This window comes from Petaurus breviceps, unplaced genomic scaffold (genome assembly GCF_028583685.1).
Source record: "Petaurus breviceps papuanus isolate PSGF00001 unplaced genomic scaffold, PetGlider_PUasm1.0 563, whole genome shotgun sequence".
NCBI classification, from domain to species: domain Eukaryota; kingdom Metazoa; phylum Chordata; class Mammalia; order Diprotodontia; family Petauridae; genus Petaurus; species Petaurus breviceps.
The window spans coordinates 270497-293451 of NW_027186380.1; the positions used below are offsets into that span (position 1 = coordinate 270497).

The following is a 22955-nucleotide window of genomic DNA, read 5'->3' on the forward strand; positions in this document are numbered from 1 at the left end:
ACTGCCATTTTTGGTCATTTTTCTCAGTTTTGCAGAGTATGAGGTGAAGCCTCAGTGTTGTTTTGGTTTGCTTGTATTTGTGGTTTGGAACATTTTTTCCTGTGATTGGGAAAACTTAGCAGTTCTTTTGCGAATTCTTTTTTATATCCTTTGACCATTTATCTATTGGAAAATAGCTATTTGTTGTTTTTTAATTATTTAAATCAGGTCTGACCCTTGTTGATATTCCTTGGGATTTTCTTGGCACAGATATTAGAGTGGTTTATCATTTCCTTCTCCAGGAACTGAGTCAAACAAGTTTAAGTGACGTTCCCAGGGTCACATTGCTAGTAAGTGTCAGAGGTTCAACAAAACTTAGGTCCTCCTCACTCCTGACATGGTGCTCTCTCTACTAGCAACCTAGCAGTCATTGGATATTAGTCTTTTTCAAAATAATGTTTCATTTTTCCCCAATGACACATAAAACTTTTTTAACATTCATTTTTTCACCATAAATTTGAATTTCCAGGTCTCCTCCTGCCTCCGTCCTCTTGCCCCTCCCACAGTGTGTAAGCAGTCAGAAATAGAGTACATCTGCAATCATGTAAAGTATTTCCATATTAGTCATTTTGTGAAGAACAAAACAACTTGAACCAAAAAGAAAGAAAGTGAAAACGGGCAGGCTTTAAGTCAGTGTTCATTCTCAGTTCTTTCTGTGGTTGGGGATAGCATTTTTCATCCTGTGTCCTTTGAGAGAGTGTTAGATCATGGTACTGTGAGAATAGCCACGGTATTCACTGTTATTGAAATGATCATGTTGCTGTTACTGTGTACAATGTTCTCCTGGTTCTGCTCACTTGACTCTGCATCAGTTTATGTAAGTCTTTCTAGGTGTATCTGAAGTTATCCAGTTTGTCATTATTTACAGCACAATCACATTCCATTACACTCATATCTCCCAGCTGTGAAGACGTCCCCATTCGTGGACATCTCCTCAATTTCCAGTTCTTTGTCACCACAAAGAGCCATTCTGAATACCCTTCTGTAAACTGGTCCTTTTCCCTTTAAAAAACTATCTTTGGGATACTGACTTGCTTGTGTTTGTTAGGTAAGAGGGCATGCAGAGTTTTGTAGCCCTTTCAGTATACTTCTAAAATGCTCTCCAAAATTGTTGGATCAGTTCACAACTCCACCAGTAGTGTATTAGTGGCCCAGATTTCCAGCTTCCCTCCAGTATTTATCATATTCCTTCTCTGATTTATTAGTCAAATTAATAGGTGTGAGGTGGTACCTCATTTGTATTTCTCCACAATCAGTATGAATTTAGAGCATTTTTATAGCACTATAACTAGCTTTGATTTTTTTTTTCCCACCTTGAACCTACCTATTCTTGTTCTTTGACCATTTATCAATTGGGTCTTCATTTGTATTCTTATAGCTTTGACTCAGTTCTCTATGCAGTTGAGAAATGAGGCCTTTATCAGAGATCTTGCTGTAATTTTTTTTATTGGTCTCCTTTCCTTCTAATATTGGTTGCATTGATTTTGTTTCTGCAAAAAAATTTTTAATTTAAATTAATAGAATCAAAATGATCCATTTTATGTCTAGTAATGCATCCTATCACTTGTTGATGGTAAGTTCTTTCTTAATCCATAGATCTGACAGGTAAACGATTTCATGCTTCCCCAATTTGCTTTAGATTTGACTTCGTTTGTGAGAAAATGTTTTGTAATTGTGTTCTTATAATTCCTGCATTTGTCTTGGAAGATAGACTCCCAGGTATTTCCTATTGTCCACAGTTAATTTAAATGAAATTTCTCCTTCTGTCTTTTGTTGTTGGAATTTTTTGGTAATATATAGAAATGTCAATTATTTATATCTTGTAACTTGGCTGAAATTGTTAATTATTTTAAGTAGCTTTTCATTGATCTGTTATTTCACTATTTGATTGATGTAACTGTTTGCATATAAAAATTTTCTCCCAAGGACTGCTTTCAGTACATCCTATAAATGTTGCTATGGTGTCTCTTTGTTATCATTACCTTAAAGGAGTTATTATTTCTTTGATTTGTTCTTTGATACATTTATTCTTTTGGATTAGTGAAATTTTTAATCAGTCTTTTCACTGCCCTTCAGTGAATGTAAGTTTTTTGTATAATGATCTGAATGGGAAGCGCTTTATAGTTCTGCTTCTCTGCATTTGATGATGAAATTTTTATGCTCTAATGCGAGGGCAGTTTTTGTATGAATGCCATGTACTGCTGAGAAAAATAATTTATTCTGTTCTCCAAAGGCCCAACGATTGAGGTTTTCTAAAATTTAGTAATGCCCTTAACTTCCTTGTTTATTTTTTAATTAGGTTAAGCTAATTATGGGAGGGGAAAGTTGAGGTGCCCCCACTAGTATCATTTATTGTCTATTTCCTGCTATAACTCATTTAAATTGTCCTTTTAAACTTAGATGCTATGCCATTTAGTGCCTATATGTTTCTGCTTCCAGCCCCTCACCTTTTACTCTGTGTATATCTCTGCTTCCAGTATTTTTCTAGTAAACAGCATATTGTAAGATTCTAGTTTTTATTTCATTCTGCTATCTGCTTCCCTTTATGGGTAAGGTCATTAAATTCATTTTTATACATATGACAAATACCTGTATATTTCCCTCCATCGCATTTTCCCCTTATTTATCCTCTCTGTCTCAGTTTTCATGTTATCCTTCTTCAACAGTGATTTATTTCTGACCAACACCTCCACCAACCCGTCCTTCCTTCTATCAGTCCCCACACCCCGTCCCTGTCCCCTTTAATTTATGTATAGGATGAGATAGATTTCTATAACCAGCTGAGCGTGTATGTTATTCCTTCTTTGAGTCAATTTGGATAAGAGTAAGGATCGAGCCCTCCCTTACCATCTCCCCCACCTTCCCCTTCAGTGTAACTGCTCTTCTCTGCCTGTTTTATGTGAGATCATTTCGCCCCCTTCTACTTCTCTTACTGATAGAGCACAACTTCCCTTGGGCTGACCAGGTTGTTCTGATGCCAAAACGATGTTTGCATAAACACCATTTTATGCAGAAAGCATGCAAGGAAGGCTCTCACATGGTGGTTAGAAGAAGCAATTAAAGGAAATTTCCAGTCTTTCTGAAGAACTTTATAATCAGTGGTGAGACATGGGAGACACTGTCAAAGGATGACCCCGCGTGCCCACCTTGAAGAATGTGCTGTGTCCTGTGAGCAAAGCAGAATTGCAGTAACTCAAAAGAATGGGAAGGTGCACATTGAGAACCATCTCCACCCCAGACGTTCACATGCACTTTTTGTGCCCGAGCTCTGGTAGGGCCTTTTGGGCCCCTTAGTCTGATCATCCCTGGTCAGACACACCTTGACCCTGACATAGGGATGTCATTTGGTCCTCTTTGAGCACAAAGAGCAATGAAAATGACTAGCCATGAAACTAAATATTATAATAAAGACATACATGCTATTGCAGGATGAAAGTCATCATCAAGCAAAGGCATGAGATGTCTGGCCCTGGCCCCTCACAGCAGGGCAGCCTCAAGCCCTCAGAGTGACAACAGCTAATTCTGCTTCACTTGGGTGGAAGGTCTCATGTCCCGCAGTTCAGTCCTGATGGTAATTACTATGTCTTATGAATCCTTTCTGTGTCAGGTCTAGAGAAGACTTGGTTTCAGCTTCTCAGGAAATCAAGTAGATCTTTTCTTTCTCTTTCCTCTCTTTTCTGTAATCACATAGATATTCCTGCACCTTCCCAGAATACCCTGTACCTGTCAGCTTCTCACAAACTCCCCACTGAATCTGAGAAGGAAGGAATTCCCATCGTCTTCTCTCTTTCTCCTCCCCAGAACCTCCTCCCTCACACTCCCAATACATCCTTTCACACACACTCCACAGGGAGGCACATCCCATAGTAAGACCTTTTAAACTTTATTCCAACTCACCATGTCAAATGCGTTTCTCAACATTCCATTGGCCTCATATTGACAGAGGTTTCAAGTGTTGACTCTGACATTCATGAATGCTACAAGCACTGAGTAAATCCCATTTCTGTGCTTCAGCTTTCTCCTCTCACTTAAGGAAGGTTAGACTACAAGAAACCTGGAGTCTCCTTTAAGTCTAAATGTTGTGACATTTGGTGATGTAGGAGTTGGTGACATTCAAGGATGTGGCTGTGGACTTCACCCCAGAGGAGTGGGGCCTCTTGGACCCTCTTCAGAAGGAGTTGTACAAGGAGGTTATGCTGGAGAATGCCCGGAACCTGCGCTCCCTGGGTAAGGACTCTGCCTTTGTTTACTCTAAGTCTGCCATCACAGGGAATATCTTCATTCATGAGTGTGCTGGTTTTGGAGAATATCAGTTACTAGAAAGGGAAAAGTGCTGGTCTCCTGTGTCCCAGAGAAAGGATCCTCATGCTGCCTGGTTTCCTTTTTTTTTTCTTTTTTTTAAAGCAATTGGGGTTAAGTAACTTGCCCAAGGTTACAAGGCCATTTTTTTTTTGTGTGTGGGTGTTAAATATCAGAGGCCGGAACCGATCCCGGGTCCTCCCGGCTCCGAGAGTAGCGCTCTTACTCACTGCACCACCTAGCCAACCCTGCTGCATGGTTTTCTTGTAAAAGGTCTGTACATTGTGTAAACAGAACCAAGCTTTTGCCTGGTTGCCCCTGAAGCTGTCTCTTGCCTGTTCTAGGTAGCTTGGTAGCTTGAGGTCCCAGATGAGATCCTTGTTGAAGCATCTCAGGTGTGGAAGTCTTCCCACATGATGTAGTCTTGTCTCTCCCTTGACATAAATTTTTTCTGCCAAATCTCTGACAACTGCTCAGGCAGCTTTTTCCTGCACCTTCCCCTTTGGGAGGGGCCAAGTATTACGTGCATTCCTCTTTGTGAGGAGCCTCAGTTTGTAGCTCCCAGCTATACGTGGTAGGGCACATTTGTCCTTCTTCCTTTATATCGTCTCAAATTCCAGCCCAGATGGTGGGAAAGGAAGGAAGGGAATAAGCATTGCTGTTCAACTGCTGTTCACCAGCTCTTGTGCTAAGTGCTTTCTTTACAGTATGATGTCATTAGGTGATATTATTATCCCCATTTGATACTGGAGAAAACCGAAGGAAACAGAAGTTAACTGAGTGGTTTAGGAGCACACAGGTAGTAACTGTCTGAGTCTGGATTTAAACGCTGGCATTCCTGGCTACATGCCCAGGAATCCCTTTACTGCCCTCCCAGCAGCCTTTAATTTCTAGATAATGGAAACTATGCAATGAGTCCCTCATCCTATAAAGAAGCTGCACCACAACCAATTTATTTTTATTCCAGTTTGGATCCATTATCTTCTCCCCATCTGTCCCCAAAGCTCCCAAACTAAATCCTTTGGAAACCTTGCTTCAGAACTTCTGAGAAAGATGCTGTACTCCTTGCTTGCTAGCTCCTGTCACTGACAGGAATAACAGACTGGCCCCAAATCAGAATTTGGACTAACTGAGCTTTATTAGATTCCCCAGCAGGAGGATCTCATTAGAAGAGGCAAAGCGTCCCTGTATAATTCCAAGGTTTTCATAGGTAAGGGAGTGAGGAGCAGGGGACGTGACAGGGCCGAAGCTGACTCAGCAGGGTCTGATTTTCAGGACCTCAAGGCTGATCTGGCCCATCCTAGTTTGGGTTACTGCCTTTAGAAGCCTTAATGGGAGAATAAGGCAGATCTGTGCTAACATGATGGAGTGATTCTCAGAATGGACTAGCTTTACATGCACGCTCTTTCCCTAAAGACACCTCAATGACAAGTTTTCTCCATCCTCATCCTGATTCTCCATTCCCAGGGCTGCAAGTTCTGAGAAGAGATCTGATCTCTCATTTTGAGCAAATGGAAGCCCCATGGCTGCTGGAGCAAGAAGACCTGAGGAGCTGCCATCCAGGTGAGTCCGGTGAAAACAGGTCTATGAAAGCTGTGATGACAAGAGGCTTCCAGGTGTGGGGCTGAAGCAAGTGCTACATTTAGACGCAAGAACACCTGACTTGGAAATATTTTTGAGACAGTTTTTAGAAGTGGAATCTTGAACAAGTCATGGAACCAATGAACCTCAGTTTCCCCATCTGTAAATGAGGGATCTGGACACCATGGCCTTTCAATGTCCTTCCAGTGATAAACCTGTGATCCCATATAAAGTCATGGTTTGGAATTTGGAGGCAGGAACTCTCCTGAAAGAGCAAAAGGGGTTAGGTTTCCAATCTGGGCTCTTTCTTAGACCTTCTTCAAGTGAGTGAGAATTTATTAAGGGCCTGCTCTGTTCCAGCCCTTCTGATAAGCACCAAGGCTATAAGGAGAAAAAAGGAACATCCCCTGCTCTCCTGTAGCTCACATCCTGGAGGAGCAGCAGCATGTCAACAATAGTATGGAAACCTGTTTTGGACTGGACAGATTGGAGCTCACTGAGAGAGGGCAGGCCCTGAGACTAAGGAGGACTAGAAAGGCGTATTGTGGAAGGTGGGCTCTGGCTGGGGCTTCAGGGAAGCCAGCACAAGCATTCTAGGCATGGGGCTGGCACAGAGCGTCCCCAGAGTTGGGAGGTGGAGTGTCCTGGTCACCGGACAGAAGGAGGCCTGCACCCCTGAAGTACAGCATGTTTGGGGGGAAAATGAGAGGAGGAGGAGGAGGGAAGATGGTGAAGAGGCAGGTGATTAACAGCCCAGGGAGGGTTTACATGTGATGCTTTTGCTGGGGAGGCAGTTGTGCTGTTGTTCAGTCATTTCAGTCACTTCTGCCTCTTCCTGATCCCAGCTGGGGTTTTAGGCAAGATACTGGAGTGGTTTTCCTTTAACTTTTCTGCATCATTTTGCAAATGAGGAAACTGAGGCCAAGAAATCGAAGTGACTTACTGAGGATGACACAGCAAGTAAGGGTCTGAGGCTGGATTTGAACTCAAGTCTTCCTGAGCTTTGCTCTATCCACTCTACTTCCTAGCTGCCCCAAGGGAGTCAGTTAGGGAGGTATCAAAGGATATCCCTGCTACTGTGGGATTATACAGCCCCAATGTGTTGTGAACCCAGACAGACTGGCTTTATGGTTTTCCCTCTCTCCATTCAGCAGCATCTCAGTAATACAAAGGTTGCTGCCTTACTTCGAATAAATGCAAGAGTGGGCTTTACATAAATCATGAATCTGTGCCCCTCCCCTGATCCCTGAGCCTCCATCTTTGACCCATTCTTGGATAATCATTGGCCAGATTCTTTGAGGTGACAGGACTCTTAGTTTGAGGAAATGGGAAGTAAAAACTCCCAGGTGTCCCATAGCATGTGATTCTTCAGGAGCTAGAAAGAAGTGTCTGTGATCTTCATCCTGGGTCTGGTCAGGTCCCAGCAGGATTTGAACCAGACAAAGGTCAATCAATATAGGGGTTATAGTGCAAGAGACAGAAACAGAACTGGGGCCAGAACATGCATTTGCCAACCGAGAGACTAGAATACTGGGACTGTGGTAGAGGCTGATGCCTGGTGTCAGCCCTGGGCCCAGTCAGTCACACAACATGCATGGATTAACCAGTTTTCTAGGCACTCAACTCGGCTTTAGAAGGGAAAAGTGAGTCCCTGCTGTGAAGGAGCTCCCAATCTGGCATACTAACATGGAGATGGTTTGAGAAGAAGCAATAGATTGGGAACAATGGTCTTAGCTGATTCACAGAAAAGAGGGTATTTGCGAATGGAAAGAAATTTATTCACTGGAATATATGGGAACTCAAGGAATAAGGCTAATAATTGTTTAAGAAAGAAGGAGAGGAGAATTAGGGAAGAGTCAGAATCATAATAAGAATGATAAAAACTCGGACATACCTCAGAGATATTGCAGATTTCTTCCAGAACACTTAACTAAATGAAGAGAGCAATAAAGCAGATCACATGAATTTTTTTTCTTTCCCAGAGCATATAAAGATTCTGTTTACATTACTCTCTTGTCTATTATGCATACAATGCTATTGAATCTAAAATATCAATGTGCATGCCTTAATTAAAAAATGCGTTCTTGCTACAAAAATCTAAGCATCACCTGAGCCTCCCTGGAGCCATAATCTATTTGCTCGTGGAAGCTCTTGCCCACAGTTGATACGTTTGGACTGATCAACCTGGTGGTTGCTCCAGGGGATGACTATGGCAGTTTCTTCAAATAATGTGATGATGAAGTCTTCCTCATTGATCCTTCTTTTCAGTTGAACACTTAGAGCCCATCATGGATTATTAATTGGCCTCTCTTCAATACCATTGTATGTCAGGGAAAAGGAAGACCCAAAGAGAGGAAGGGAGGAAATCAACATGCTATAATGAAATAAATTTTCTTAATAGCAAAAGAAAAGAAAGTTTGATGGAGAAAGGCCCTCTAGTGCCATGGACAGATCATGCCCACTTGCAGAGTTGCATTTGTAGTCTCAGCTACTCAGAGGTTGGTCAGGTCACTCAGCCATTGTAAGCTCATGGCCTGACTTGTGAATATAATGGGAATGTTGGTCCTGCTATTGTCACTGGTGTTTCTGAAGATCCAATGTGATTGTCTCTGAAGGTCTTTGTAAATCAAGTTATCCTGCACATGTAAACGAATGGCATTTAAAATGATTGATTCTGTCCATTGAACTTTGAAGAATTTGATCTTAACCTGGGGAAGTAGGATATAGATCAGTTAGTTTATTTTATCCTAAATGAAGGGAGGAATTATAATTATATACGTGTGTTTCTCTGAATATGTTTAATTTTTTGTTTCTGGCAGAAGGAGGGATTGGATCTAAAATGCAAGAGACTACTGAAAAGTCAATCATTTTTCTGAATGAAAATCATGAGGAGACTTTTGTGAGTGGTGGTGCCTGTGAGGTCACTGGGAGAGAACTCTGTGCTGTGTTTCCCAGAGATCAAATAGGAAAGAAACAATATGATTGTCATCATTATGTGAAGGACTTGCATAAGCAGTCATCCCTTAGTAACCACCAAAAACTTCAGACTGAAGAGAAACCACATGTGTTTCAAGAGTGTGGGGAAAGCAGTCAATGTGGAAAAGCTCTCAGAATGAAATCTGAACTAGCTGTACATCAGAGAATGCACACTGCAGACAAACCTTATGAATGTAATCAATGTACAAAGGCTTTCAGAGTGAAATCTGAACTAGCTGTACATCAGAGAGTTCACACTGGAGAGAAACCTTATGAATGTAATCAATGTGGAAAGGCTTACAAACACAGGGCCCATTTAACTGTACATCAGAGAATCCACACTGGACAGAAACCTTATGAATGTAATCAATGTGGAAAGGCTTTCAGAGTGAAATCTACACTTATTGAACATGAGAGAATACACACTGGAGAGAAGCCTTATGAATGTAATCAATGTGGAGAGGCTTTCCAACGGAGGTACGCTTTAATTGTACATCAGAGAATCCACACTGGAGAGAAATCTTATGAATGTAATCCATGTGGAAAGGCTTTCAGTCTGAAATCTACCTTTAAAGAACTTCAGAGAATCCACAGTGGAGAGAAACCTCATGAATGTAATCAGTGTGGAAAGGCTTTCCTACAGGAATGTAAACTTGTTGAACATCAGAGAATACACACTAGAGAGAATACACATGAATGTAATCAATGTGGAAAGGCTTTCAGACAGAAATATAAACTTATTGCACATCAGAGAATCCACACTGGAGAGAAACCTCATGAATGTAATCAATGTGGAAAGGCTTTCAGACAGAAATGTAAACTTGTTCTACATCAGAGAAGTCACACTGAAGAGAAACCTTATGAATGTAATCAATGTGGAAAGGCTTACAAACACAGGACCCATTTAACTGTACATCAGAGAATTCACACTGGAGAGAAACCTTATGAATGTAATCAGTGTGGAAAGGCTTTCCATCAGAAGTGCTGTTTAACTGTCCATCTAAAAATCCATACTGGACAGAAACCTTATACATGTAATGAGTGTGGAAAGGCTTTCAAAATGAAATATCAACTTGTTGTACATCAGAGAAGTCACACTGAAGAGAAATCTTACGAATGTAATCAGTGTGGAAAGGCTTTCACAGGTAGGGGCAGTCTTGCTGTACATCAGAGAATCCACACTGGAGAGAAAGCTTATGAATGTAATCTTTGTGGAAAAGGCTTTAGAAGCAGCTCTAGTCTTACTGTACATCAGAGTATTCACACTGGAGAGAAACCTTATGAATGTGATCAATGTGGAAAGGCTTTTAGAGTGAAATCTACACTTACTAAACATCAGAGAATGCACACTGGAGAAAAACCTTACGAATGTAATCAGTGTGGAAAAGGTTTTAGATGGAGCTCTGCTTTTTCTAAACATCTGAGAATCCATACTGGAGAGAAACCTTATCAATATAATCAGTGTTGAAAGGCTTTCAAACAGAGGACCCATTTTACTCTCCATGGAAGAACCCACACTGTACAGATACCTTAGGAATGTAATTAATACATAAATGCTTTCCCGCAGACCTTGAATCTTGCTCAACATCAGAGAATCTATACTGGAGAGGAACCTCATGAGTATTTGGAATGTGATAAAACTTTTTATGTCGACCAACTCCTTCCAAAGAAATGTGATGAAAGAAGTGTCCAAGGACACATTTTCTGGTCAGTGGTTTCACTAATTCGGGCTAGTGAACATTCAAGAACACAGTGGTCCTTTAGCTCTGTCTAGTAAACTAGGAGGAATCACAGAGGGGTCTCAGCACTTATGTGCCCTCAGATAAGTGGACATTGCCAACAAGTACAAATCAATTCTGATGCTTAGACATGATTGAGAATGAAGATTACAGTGAGAGGGGGGCTCATTTTCACAGGGGCCTGGGGGACTTGACCCTTCCCTCAGTCTTGAACCAGGAGACGCTTCTGTTCCCAGACCAGCCTTGCACAGAGCGGTCTAGACACAGCAGGGACCCTCTTTCCCCTCTTGAGCTGGCAGACTAATTCCTCCCCCATCCCCAGTACCCCATACTAACATCACTTCCTCAAGTGGGAGGGGGCTCTCACCTCTTCTAGGTGGTGGGGCTCCCGCATCCCCAAAATAGTGGGCTTCCCAGGTTTCTGGTCCTCCTCAGTTTTCCTCACCAAAGGCCATTGAAATGGGGAACTTGGTCCTCCATCCATAGGACAAGAGTAGCCCCTCCTCTCCCACCCCAGCTCCAACCCTGCAGGAGAGCTTGGGTAACAACATCCTTCCTCCCCAGTCAGGGGATGAACAGGAGGCCCAGAGACTGTACATCCCCATGCTGGCTGGAAGGACATTGGAGGAGCCCAGGCACATGACTACCTCACTGGGCCATCTGGGCTCCAGAAGTGCTCAGGCCCTGCTCCCTACTCCTCCCCCACTGTGCCCCATTCTTGTCCTTGCCCTCCTGTTCAGTGCTGAATGTTCAGGCTTCTCTGTCTAGAAGTCCAGCCTTAGCCAACTGGAATCTACAGGAGACCCCACCTGGGCCCCACCCTGCCCATCCTTGTTAAGCCCTGTTACTTCAAGAACTGATTACGTTTCCCAGAAGGCAGGTCATCACAACATAAACCAGTCTAACCTGGGAAATCAGGGAGTAGCCTCACCCCTCAGCCTTGTGCCAGACCTCAGGGAGGCTCCAAGGAGCTACTTCCTGTCCATGCCTGCTTGAGCATGTGCAGTTTCCCCTTAGAGCCCCCTCCCCTGGGGCTGGAAGTTGGGTTAGGTGACCTCTGGGGATCCTGAGGATGGGCCTGTGTCCCTGCTCCAGGTGAGCTGCAAGGTCCCAGGGAGGTTGAGTCCCAGGTTACCAGAGGAGTGAGGCCCCAGGGAGGCTGGCTGAGACCTCTGCTGCTGGCTCTGTACTTGCACCTCCCTGATAAATGGCCCTGCAGCCCTGTCCTTAGCACAATATTTGCCTTATTGACCACTGAATATTATAGGCCTTCCAAATGCTTAGGGGCTGCTAGGTGCCACCTAAGTGCATTTACATATGTGTATACAAATGCATTCATACCTATCCATGTAAACATGTATATCTACATTTCCTAATTGTTTTAGCATATCTAGGAGTCTTCCATTTAGATGTCAGGACTAGATTAATTTAGAATTAAGGAAAAGAAAAGAAATTTATAAAAGTTAGATGAAATAGACTCCTGGAGAAATCAATGAGAATAGGATGGAGTATACCTATTACTCAGCTGTGCCTGGCACCTTCACAAAAGTCGACACTGTATTGGGGCATAAAAACCTCACAGGAATGCAGAAAAACAAACCTATAAGATGTACCTTTTCAATCCATAAGTCAGGCAGTGTTGGGGAAGGCATCACTCTCTGCTGCTTTGGTACTATCTGCTATTTGTCATATTGCAAATGTACAGGAAGTTTAAGAAGTCCCTAGAACTGGTCTTTTTGAGTTTTCATAACACCTCTCCCCCATGTCTCTCTTCCTGTTAGCCCTCATGGGTCAGTGATTAGGAAGGGACTGAGAGGCAACTTTCCTTGAAGAGTAAGTTGGTGGCACAGTGAATAGAGCACCGGCCCTGGAGTCGGGAGGACCTGAGTTTAAATTCAGCCTCAACACTTAACATGTACTTGCCATGTTTTCTTGGGCTAGTCAACCCCAAATACCCTGACCTCCCCCATCCAAAAAAAAATAAATAAAAATCAAGGAATTTTCCTAATCAGGACCCTATTCGGAATATATGAACCAAAGCTCTTACCTGCCTCCCTTTACCCAGACTCACAACTTTCCTGTCATAGAGGTCACATTTGGGGTAATGGTTCCAGTGTGAAAGATTTCACTCAGGTGACATTCTCTTTAGCCACTGAGAGCTTTTATTTAGATGAAATCACAAGGATGGACCTTTGCTGTATGTATGGGGCAGAGGAAAGGTAGAGATATTGGAGGGGAGTAAGCCTATATAGATAGAAAGCTATATAGCCGGTGGCGCAGTGAGTAAAGCACCGGCCCTGGAGTCAGGAGGACCTGAGTTCGGTTCCCTCCTCAGACACTTAACACCCACACACACACAAAAAACCTAGCCATGTAACCTTGAGCAAGTTACTTAACCCCAGTTGGCCTCAAAAAGGCAAAAAAAAAAAAAAAGCTATACAGCCTGCAGATGTTCAGGATGATGATGTAGTTTTAGGGTTTATGGTAGTTAAAGATTAAGGACAGGTGGGGGTGGAGAGACACAGGTTAAAGGTTAAGGACAAGGGGGACACAGGACAAGAAATACAAAAGCAATTCTTTTGGTCCAAGGTAAGGAGAAGTTTTATGGTGTTTCAAATTAAGGGGGAATGGAGTTTAGAATGTTATCAAGTTACAGGATGAGTTGGAGAATGAGGCTCCCTTCGGAGGAGCCTCACAAAGTACTGGAAAAGCACCTCTTAATGTTCTTTTTACTCCCTAGGGCACCATTTGTATCCACATTGTGGTCACATCCCAGGCACTGGCTCCCTGTGTCTGGTCTCCCTTGAGGGATGCCAGGCCTAAGCTCCCCAGAGGATCTCGGGAGTCCTTGTCAACTCCTAGCTAGACCCCAGGACAAAATCCTCTCGCTTTCCAGGCTTGGTATCCCCCTGGACCCTTTCTGGCACTGCAGGTCCTTGACCTCCCTGCCATGAGCTGGGTTAGAATGTCTTCCTATAGCCCCTTACTGGGCTGCTACCCCCAGAGCAAGAAGTGGAGGAGGCACCATGGCTGCAGCTGCTGCCACGTGGCTACTTCTGGAGCTCCTGTCCTGCGGACTGTAGGGGGACCAAGGGACTATTCAGACGGCAACCACTCTCGCTTTGACATGCTTGGATCCGGATCCCTGTCTTGGGTGGTGGTTCTGGGATGTGTGACCAGTGAGCTAGAGAGTGTAGGTGCTCTAAAGAGGGCACCTGCAGCTGTAAAAACGCCAGTAATTTGGCACAAAACTTTACTTCCTGGAAGCAGAATTCTACCATGACAGGGAGCTCAAAGTCAACTAATTGGCTGCCGAAATGAGCAAGCAATGGAAGCCCAAACAGACCATAGGATTCTTTTTTGGGGACAAAAAGGATCGAGGTATGGAGTGGGAGGAAGACATGAAAATCAGAACTGCTGCATCAAAAGCCTCCCAGAAAAAGATGAACAGTTTACAGGCCATGGAGGAACTCAAGAAAGATTTTGAAAATCAAGTAAGGGAAGTGGAGGAAAAATTGGGAAGAGAAATGAGAATGATTTAAGAAATCCTGAAAAACAAGTCAACAACCTGCTAAAGGAGACCCGAAAATATACTGAAGAAAATAATGCCTTAAAATATAGACTAACTCAAATGTCAAAAGAGGCCCAAAAAGCCAATGAGGAGAAGAATGCTTTAAAAAATCAAGTTTGCCAGATGGAAAAGGAATTTCAGAAACTCACTGAAGAGAATAACTCCCTTCAAAATTAGATTTGAGCAATTGGAATGTAATAACTTTATGAGAAACCAAGATACTGTAAAACAGATTCAAACAAATGAAAAAATAGAAGGCAATATGAAATATCTTACTGGAAAAACAACTGACCTGAAAAATAGATCCAGGAGACATAATTTAAAAATTATTGGTCTACCTGAAAACCATGATCAAAAAGAGAGTCTAGACACCATCTTTCTAAAAACTATCCAGCAAAATTGCCCTGATATTCTAGAACCAGAGGGTAAAAAAGAAATTGAAAGAATTCAATCTTGAAAAAGATCCCAAAAAGAAAACTACTACGAATATTATACCCAAATTTCAGAGTTCCCAGGTCAAAGAGAATACTGCAAGCCATTAGGAAGAAACAATTGAGTATTGTGGAAACACAATCAGGATAACACAAGACCTAGCAGCTTCTACATTAAGGGATTAAAAGGACTTGGAATATGATATTTAGGTCAAAGGAGCTAGGATTAACACCAAGAATCACCTGCCCAGCAAAACTGAGTATAATGCTACAGGGGAAAATAGGGACATTCAATGAAATAGTGGACTTTCAAGCATTCTTGATGAAAAAACCTGAGCTGAACAGAAAATTTGACTTTCAAACACAACTAGCAAGAGAACCATGAGAAGGTAAACAGGAAAAAAGAAATCATAAGCAACTTATTAAAGTTGAACTATTTACATTCCTACATGGAAAAATGATAATTGTAACTCATAAAACTTTTTTCAGTGTGAGGATAGCTGAAAGGAATATATGTGTATATCCATATATGTATACATACATGTATATGCATGTATAGAAATATGTATGTGTATGTAAATATGTGAGTATGGGCATTTGTATGTTCATAGATACATACAGGGCACAGCAGGAGTTGAATATGAAGGGATGATATCTAAAAAATAAAATTAAGAGATGCGAGGAATTTATTGAGAGAAGAAGGGAACAATAGATTAGGGTAAATTATCTTATACAAAAGAGGCAAGAGAAAACTGTGACAATGGAGGGGAAGAGCAAGAAGGTGAAAGGGCATAGGACAACCTGATTCTCATTGAATTTATCCTGAGGAGGGAATAATAATATACCCAGTCAATTGGGTATCTTACACTACAGGATAATGTGGGATAGTGAATAGGAGGGGGGGAAGATAAAGGGGAGGGCAGACTGGGGGAGATGGTAGTTGAAGGCAAGCATTTTTGAAGGGGGATGTGGTTGAGGGAGAAGGTGGAGTGGGTGTGTGGCAGGATGGGATGGAGGGAAGTTGGTCTTTCACAATATAACTTCTATGGAGGAGATTTGGGTAACAACACATGTACAATCTATATTGAATTGCTTGTCTTCCCAGTGGGGGTGAGTGCAGAGGGAAGAAGGGGGAAAAAGTCTGGAACTCAAAGTTTTAAAAATATATGTTTAAAATTTGTGTTTTTCCATGCACCTGGGAAATAGGATATACAGGTACTGGGGTATAGAGACCAATTTTGACCTACTAGAAAGTTAGGGGTGTGAAGGGGAAGGATATAAGAGAGAACAGAGTAGGGGAAGAGGTATTCAGTAGGCTTGCTGTTTTGGGGTGGGGGTAGGGGAAAGACAGAGAATAACTTGTAACTCAAGATCTTGTGGAGATGAATGTTGAAGATTAAAAATAAATAAAATTTTAAAAAAGCTCTGAAAATCACAGCTTTGCCACAAATTACCAAGAAATTACTTGACCTTCACAAATAACTTCTCACGTGTTCTAATTTAATCGGTATCTACTAGCACATTTTGTACCTCAGATTGTTTCCGATGTCCCATAACTAATTTTGAGTTGACACCTGCATTGCCAGGGATAGTTCAGAGCTTGAAAGGTTGCCAAGGAAAGTGTATAGAGGAGAGGTATTGGACTGACTACCAGACTGAAGGCCTGAGTTGTTGTACTGACCTCATTATTGTATGCCTGGGAGAGGTGGGTGAAGTGACCATCAGAAATCATACACCAATGCCCCTTAAACCTGCTAGAGGGGACCCCTACTAGGTTCCTTGGAAACCACCTAATAGGCCCCAATAGTAAAGAAATGTTTCACCTGTGTTGCTAGAAACATGCCACAGATTCCCACGGATTCAGGTCTGTTTATGTCTGTATCCAAGGCTTTGCTAAGGGATCATGGCTTCGCTTCAATAGGAACAATACTAATGGCACTGCACCCCCTTAGAAACATATTCTGTTGCTAGCAACCACATTTTCTATAAAATTATGTCTAACAGAAAGCTCGCTGCTGTCTTTCCCTCTCAGAGGCAGTCACTGGCCAGTTAATAAACACTCCTATCAAATTATTATTGGTTTTGCTGTCCTGTTATTTCTCGGATGTCCATTACACTGGGCAGACTGCTAGCACCATGCCAGGAGACTGAATTGCTTCCATCTGAATTGTCTTAGGAAGATTCTGAAGGTCACCTGGCAGGATAAGGGACCAGACACTGAGGTCCTTCCTGAAGTTAGACTGCCAAGCATTCCCACTCTGCTACAGAGAGCACAGGTGGTCAGAAGAAGTGACACAAGGATGTTTACAAGGTCTCTCTGAAGAACTTTGTCATCAGTTGTGAGACATGGGAGACATTGGCAAAAGACCACCCAGCCCGGCCTGCCCCCATCAAAGAATGGGCTGTGTGATGTGAGCAAAGCACAATTAGAGGAGCTCCAAAGAATGGTGTGATGTGCAAATTTAGAGCCATCCCCACCCCTGATGTTCACATGGATCATGCGTGGCAGCCCTGTGGCAGAGCCTCAGGAGCTTATATTGTTCTGATCAGCCTTGGTCAGACATTCTGGTGTTCTGATCAGCTCTTGGTCAGACACTCAGACACCCTGACCCTGACATAGGGACGTCACTTTGGTTCACTCTGAGCACAAAGAGCAAGAAAATGACGAGCTATGGGGACTAAATATTATGACAAAAAATATGTGCTATTGAGGAATGAAAGGCATCTTAAAGGGAAGGGGTAAGATATTCTGGTCATGCCACATCACACCTCAAGCCCTCAAAGTAATCACAGATAATATTCTTTCACTTGGCTGGAAATTCTCATACCCCCAGCTCAGTCCAGATTGTAATTACTGTGTCTTATGGAGCCTTTTCATGTTTTATCTAGTGAAGGTTTTGTTTTAGCTTCTCAGGAATTAAAGTAGATCTTGTCTTTTTCTTTCCTTTCATTTCTCTAATTACACAGAAATGCCCCCGCTTCCAACCCTCCCACCCCAAACACGCTGTCCTTGCCAACTTCTCCCAAACTCTTCACAGAATGTTCTTTATACCATTGCTTTTATCAGTTTTGATAAGGAAGAAATTTCACATCATCTTCTCTCTTTTGCCTCCACACATCATTCCATCTCACATACTTTCTCTCAGATTGCTCAGGGAGGCACATCCCATAGTAAGACCTTCCTCAATTTTATTTCAACTGACCATGTCAAATGCTTTTCCCAAAATTCCATTGGGCTCTTAATAACTATGGTTCAGGTGTTGACTGACACTCATCAGGTTTACAACCTTTGGGTAAATCCCCTTTCTGTGCTTCAGTTTCCTCCTCTGGCTTGAGGATTAGACGACATGAATTCTGGAGTCTTTCACCTCTACATCTTGTGACTTTTGATGATTTAGGGCTTGGTCACATTCAAAGATTTTGTTGTGGAATTGACCCGAGAGAAGTGGGGCCTCTAGGATGATGCTCAGAAGTTGCTGTACAAGGAGGTCATGCTGGAGAATGCCCGGAACCTGCTCTCCCTGGGTGAGGGCACTTCCCTTGGCCAGTCTGAGTCTGCTTTTAGAGGGAATATCTTCATTCCTGTGTGTGCTGGCTGTAGAGTATTTATCATTTACAAGAAAGAGAAAAGTGCTGGTCTCCTGTGTCCCAGAGACAGGGTCTTCCTGCTGCCTGCTTTTCCTTTAGAAGGTCAGTACATTGTGTGAAAAAAAACCTGGAGGTTTCCTCATTGCTCCTGAAGCTGTCTCTTGCAAATTCTAGGGAGCTTGAGGTCCCAGATCAGATCAGTGTTGGAGCATCTCAGGTATGGAAGTAAGATTTTGCTAATTTTGAGAGGGAAATGCTGAGGTCCCCCCCACTAATATCACTTATTGTCTATTTCCTTCTACAATTCATTTAAGCTGTCCATTCAAACTTAGATGCCATATCGTTTGGTGTCTATGTGTTTCTGCTTCTAGCCCCTTACCTTTTGCTCTGTGTATATAAATATACTCCCAATATATTTCTGGTAAACAGCATATTGTAGGATTCTGGTTTTTATTTCATTGTGCTATCCACTTCCCTTTATGGATAAGTTCATTAAATTCATTTTTATACATATCACAAATACCTGTATATTTCCCTCCATCGCATTTTCCCCTTGGTTATCCTCTCTGTCTCAGTTTTCATGTTATCCTGCTTCACCAGTGATTTATTCCTGACCAACACCTCCACCCTCTTCTATCAGTCCCCACCCCCCATCCCTCTTCCTTTTCATTTCTGTATAGGATGAGATAGATTTCTATAGCCAACTGAGCACTTATGTTATTCCGTCTTTGAGTCAATTTGGATAAGAGTAAGGATTAAGCCCTCCCTTACCATCTCTCCATTTTCTCCCTCAGTGTAGCTGCTCTTCTCTCCCTCTTTTATGTGAGATAATTTCCCCCCTTCTACTTCTCTTACTGGTAGAGCACAACTTCAATTGGACTGATCATGCTGTTCAGATGCCAAAACAATGTTTGCATAAATACTATTTTATGGAGAAAGCATGCAAGGAAGGCTCTCACATGGTGGTTAGAAGTGATTAAAGGAAATTTCCAAAGTCTCTCTGAAGAACTCTGTAATCAGTGGTGAGACATGGGAGACGCTGTCAAAGGTCAACACAGCATGGCGTGCCCACCTCAAAGAATGTGCTGTGCCATGTGAGCAAAGCAGAATTGCAGTAACTCAAAAGAATGGGAAGATGTGCATATTGAGAGTCATCTCTGCCCCAGACGTTCACATGGACTTTTTGTTCTCAACCTCTGGCAAGGCCTTTTGGGCCCCCTTAGTCTGATCATCCCTGGTCAGACACACCTTGACCCTGACATAGCGATGTCATTTGATCCCCTTTGAGCACAAAGAACAACAAAAATGACCAGCCATGATAACTAAATATTATAATAAAGACCTACATGCTATTGCAAAATGAAAGTAATCATAAAGCAAAGGCATGAGACAATTGGCCCTGGCCCATCACACTGGAGTAGCCTCAAGCCCTCAATGGGACAACATATAATTTTGCTTCACTTGGGTGGAAGGTCTCATGCCCCTCAGTTCAGTCCTGATGGTAATTACTGTGTCTTATGAATCCTTTCCATATTAGGTCTAGAGTAGACTTGGTTTCAGCTTCTCAGGAAATGAGGTAGATCTTTTCTTTCTCTTTCCTCTCTTTTCTATAATCACACAGACATTCCTTTCCCTACCCAGAATACCCTCACCGTGTGAGCTTCTCACAAACTCCCCACAGAATCTGAGAAGGAAGGAATCCCCATCATCTTCTCTCTTTCTCATCCCCAGATCCTCCTCCCTCACACTTCCAATGCATCCTTTCACACACACTCCACAGGGAGGCACATCCCATAGTAAGACCCTTTAAACTTTATTCCAGCTCACCATGCCAAATGCTTTCCTGAACATTCCATTGGCCTCTTATTGACCATGGTTTCAAGTGTTGACTCTGACACTCATGAAAGGTACTGAGTAAATCCCCTTTCTGTGCTTCAATTTTTTCCTCTCACTTGAGGAAGGTTAGACTACAAGAAATATGGAGTCTCCTTCAAGTCTAAATGTTGTGACATTTGGTGATGTAGGAGTTGGTGACATTCAAGGATGTGGCTGTGGACTTCACCCCAGAGGAGTGGGGCTTCTTGGACCCTCTTCAAAAGGAGTTATACAAGGAGGTAATGCTGGAGAATTCCCAGAACCTTCTCTCCCTAGGCAAGGACACTTCCTTTGTTCACTGTAAGTCTGGTATCAGAGGCAAGATCTTCATTCATAAGTGTGCTGGTTTTGAGCATTTACCACTTACTAGCAAGGGAAAAGTGGTGGTTTCCTGTATCCCAGAAACAGGGTCCTCCTGTTGCCATATTTTCCTATAAAAGCCCCATACATTGTGTGAAGAGAACCAGGAGGTTGCCTGATTGCTCCTGAAGCTGTCTCTTGCCAAATCTAAGTGGCTTGAAGTCCCAGATGAGATCAGTGTTGAAGTATCTCAGGCGTGAAAGTCTCCTCACATGATGTAGTCCAGTCTGTCCCTGGACCTGAATTTTGTTTGCCAAATATCTAAAAATAGCTTAGGAACCTTTTTCCTGCAGCCCTTCCTCTTTGGAATGGGCCAAGTATTTAGGGCATTCTTCTTCGTGAGAAGCCTCAGTTTCTAGCTCCCAGCTATAGGTGGTAGGGCACATTTGTCCTCCTTCCTTTCCATTGACCCAAGTTCCAGCCCCAGTGGTGGGAAAGGAAGGAAGAAAATAAGCATTTCTGTTCAACTGCTGTATACAAGCTCTTGTGCTAAGTGCTTTCTTTACAATATTAGGTGATATTATTACCCCCATTTGATATTTGAGAAAACTGAAGGAAACAGAATTTAACTGAGTTATTCAGGAGGACACAGCTAGTAATGGTCTGAGTCTTGATTTAAACCCTAACATTCCTGGCTCTAGGCCCAAGGCTCTCTCCACTGCTCTACCAGCTGCTTCTAATTACTAGATAATGGAAACTATGCAATGAGTCCCTCCCTTCTACAAAGAAGGTGCACCACAACCAATTTTTTTATTCCAGTTTGGCTCTGTAATCTTCTCCCCAAAGAACCCAAACTACATGCTATGGAAACTTTGCTTCAGGAGTTCTGGGAATGAAGCGGTACTCCTTGCTTTCCAGCCCCTGTCACTGACAGGATTAACAGACTGGCCCCAAATCAGAATTTGGACTAACTGACCTTCATTGAGTTCCCCAGCAGGAGAATTTCACTACAAGAGGCAAAGGCTCCCTGTATAATTCCAAGATTTTTATGAGTGTGGGAGTGAGGAGCAGCGGACGTGACAGGACCAAAGCTGATTTAGCAGGGTCTGATTTTCAGGAGCTCAAGGTTCATCTGGCCCATCCTAGTTTGGGTTACTGCTTTTAGAAGGCTGTAATGCCAAGCAAAGGCAACTTCCCAAGGTTCAAAATATCAGCATAGCTGCTCTCCATTTTATTCAGTGAAAAATTAAGAACAGGGAAAATCAAAATATAGCATAATTCAAAATACAGCATTTACCAAGTATAATTCAATCAAGTACTACTCCACCCCTGGACATTACATTCATTTAATCAATCACAAAGACCCCCTTCTAAGTACTACTCCACCCTAAGCTGTACATTCATTTAGTCAACCACAAAGCCCCTCTTCTCAAATGGAGATTAGTTTCCAATCATAAGTAAAGTACATTCATTTGTTCAATCACAGAGCACAAAAAAGTCAAAAGTTCCCCACCCTTGGATCACAATTGAATCTACCCCAGAGTCACAACAAGTTTAAGCACAGCATTCAATACCCAAAGAGAGGTCTTTTCTGCATCTTGACCCAAGGCAAGTTCTCAGTAATCTTTGTTCCTGGGGAGACAAAGCTTAGCAAGGCTACAAAATACATTGCCAGTGATTTCATTAATTCACTCTCTGTCTGCAGAACAGTCTCAGGAGCTCTGAACCAACTGCAAGGCTCCAAGACCTCTGCAACAACAGGACTGTCTTTCACCAGTGGACAAATCTGGCAAAACAACATCAAAACAGACAGAGAAAGTACCAGCATAACAGCCATGTCTCCTCAGTCCTTGGCAGCTCTCAAAAGTCCTGGGCAATTCAAACTGGCCCTCAGCAATCCTCTCCGTCTCTCTCTGCCTCCAAGATGCTGCTTCCAAAAAGTTCTTCTGCCTCCAAGATTCGTGTGTCTTTCTAAATTTACGTCACCAGCTCCTCCCTGTTCAGCACCCTCTTTTCACATCAACAACTCCATCCCACAAGTAGAATTCACAATCTCTGGGTTTTAACACAATCAATCCAAAAACCAAGTCAATACAGGGGGATATTTTCATTCCATTACTATTACAAAGGCTTAATAGGCGAATAAGCCAGATCTGTGCTAACATGATTGAGTGATTCTCAAAAAGGAGTAGCTTTACATGGACACTCTTTTCCGTAAAGACACCTCAAAGACAAGTTTTCTCCATCCTAATTCTGATTCCCCATGCCCAGGGCTGCCAGGTCCCAGAAAAGATCTGATCTCTCATTTAAGCAAAGGGAAGCCCCATGGATGCTAGAAGGAAGAAGACATGAGGAGCTACCATCCAAGTGAGTCTGGTGAAAACAGGTATATGAAACCTGTGAGTACAAGAGGCTTTTAGGTGTGGGGCTGAAGCAAGTAGTACATTTGGGGGCAAGAAGACCTGACTTGGAAATATTTTTGAGACACTTCTTAGAAGTGGGATCCTGAACAAGTCACTGAACCACTGAACCTCAGTTTTCCCATCTGTAAAATGA

The 22955-nt window shown here is 42.6% G+C and overlaps 2 pseudogenes; one reads left to right on the forward strand and one right to left on the reverse strand.

Annotated features, from left to right (window-relative positions):
- The window catches only part of LOC138173090 (zinc finger protein 850-like), a 56870-nt pseudogene extending 40161 nt beyond the window's left edge, over nucleotides 1-16709 (forward strand).
- Nucleotides 1-22955, reverse strand: part of LOC138173106 (zinc finger protein 850-like) — a 784878-nt pseudogene that overhangs the window by 242348 nt on the left and 519575 nt on the right.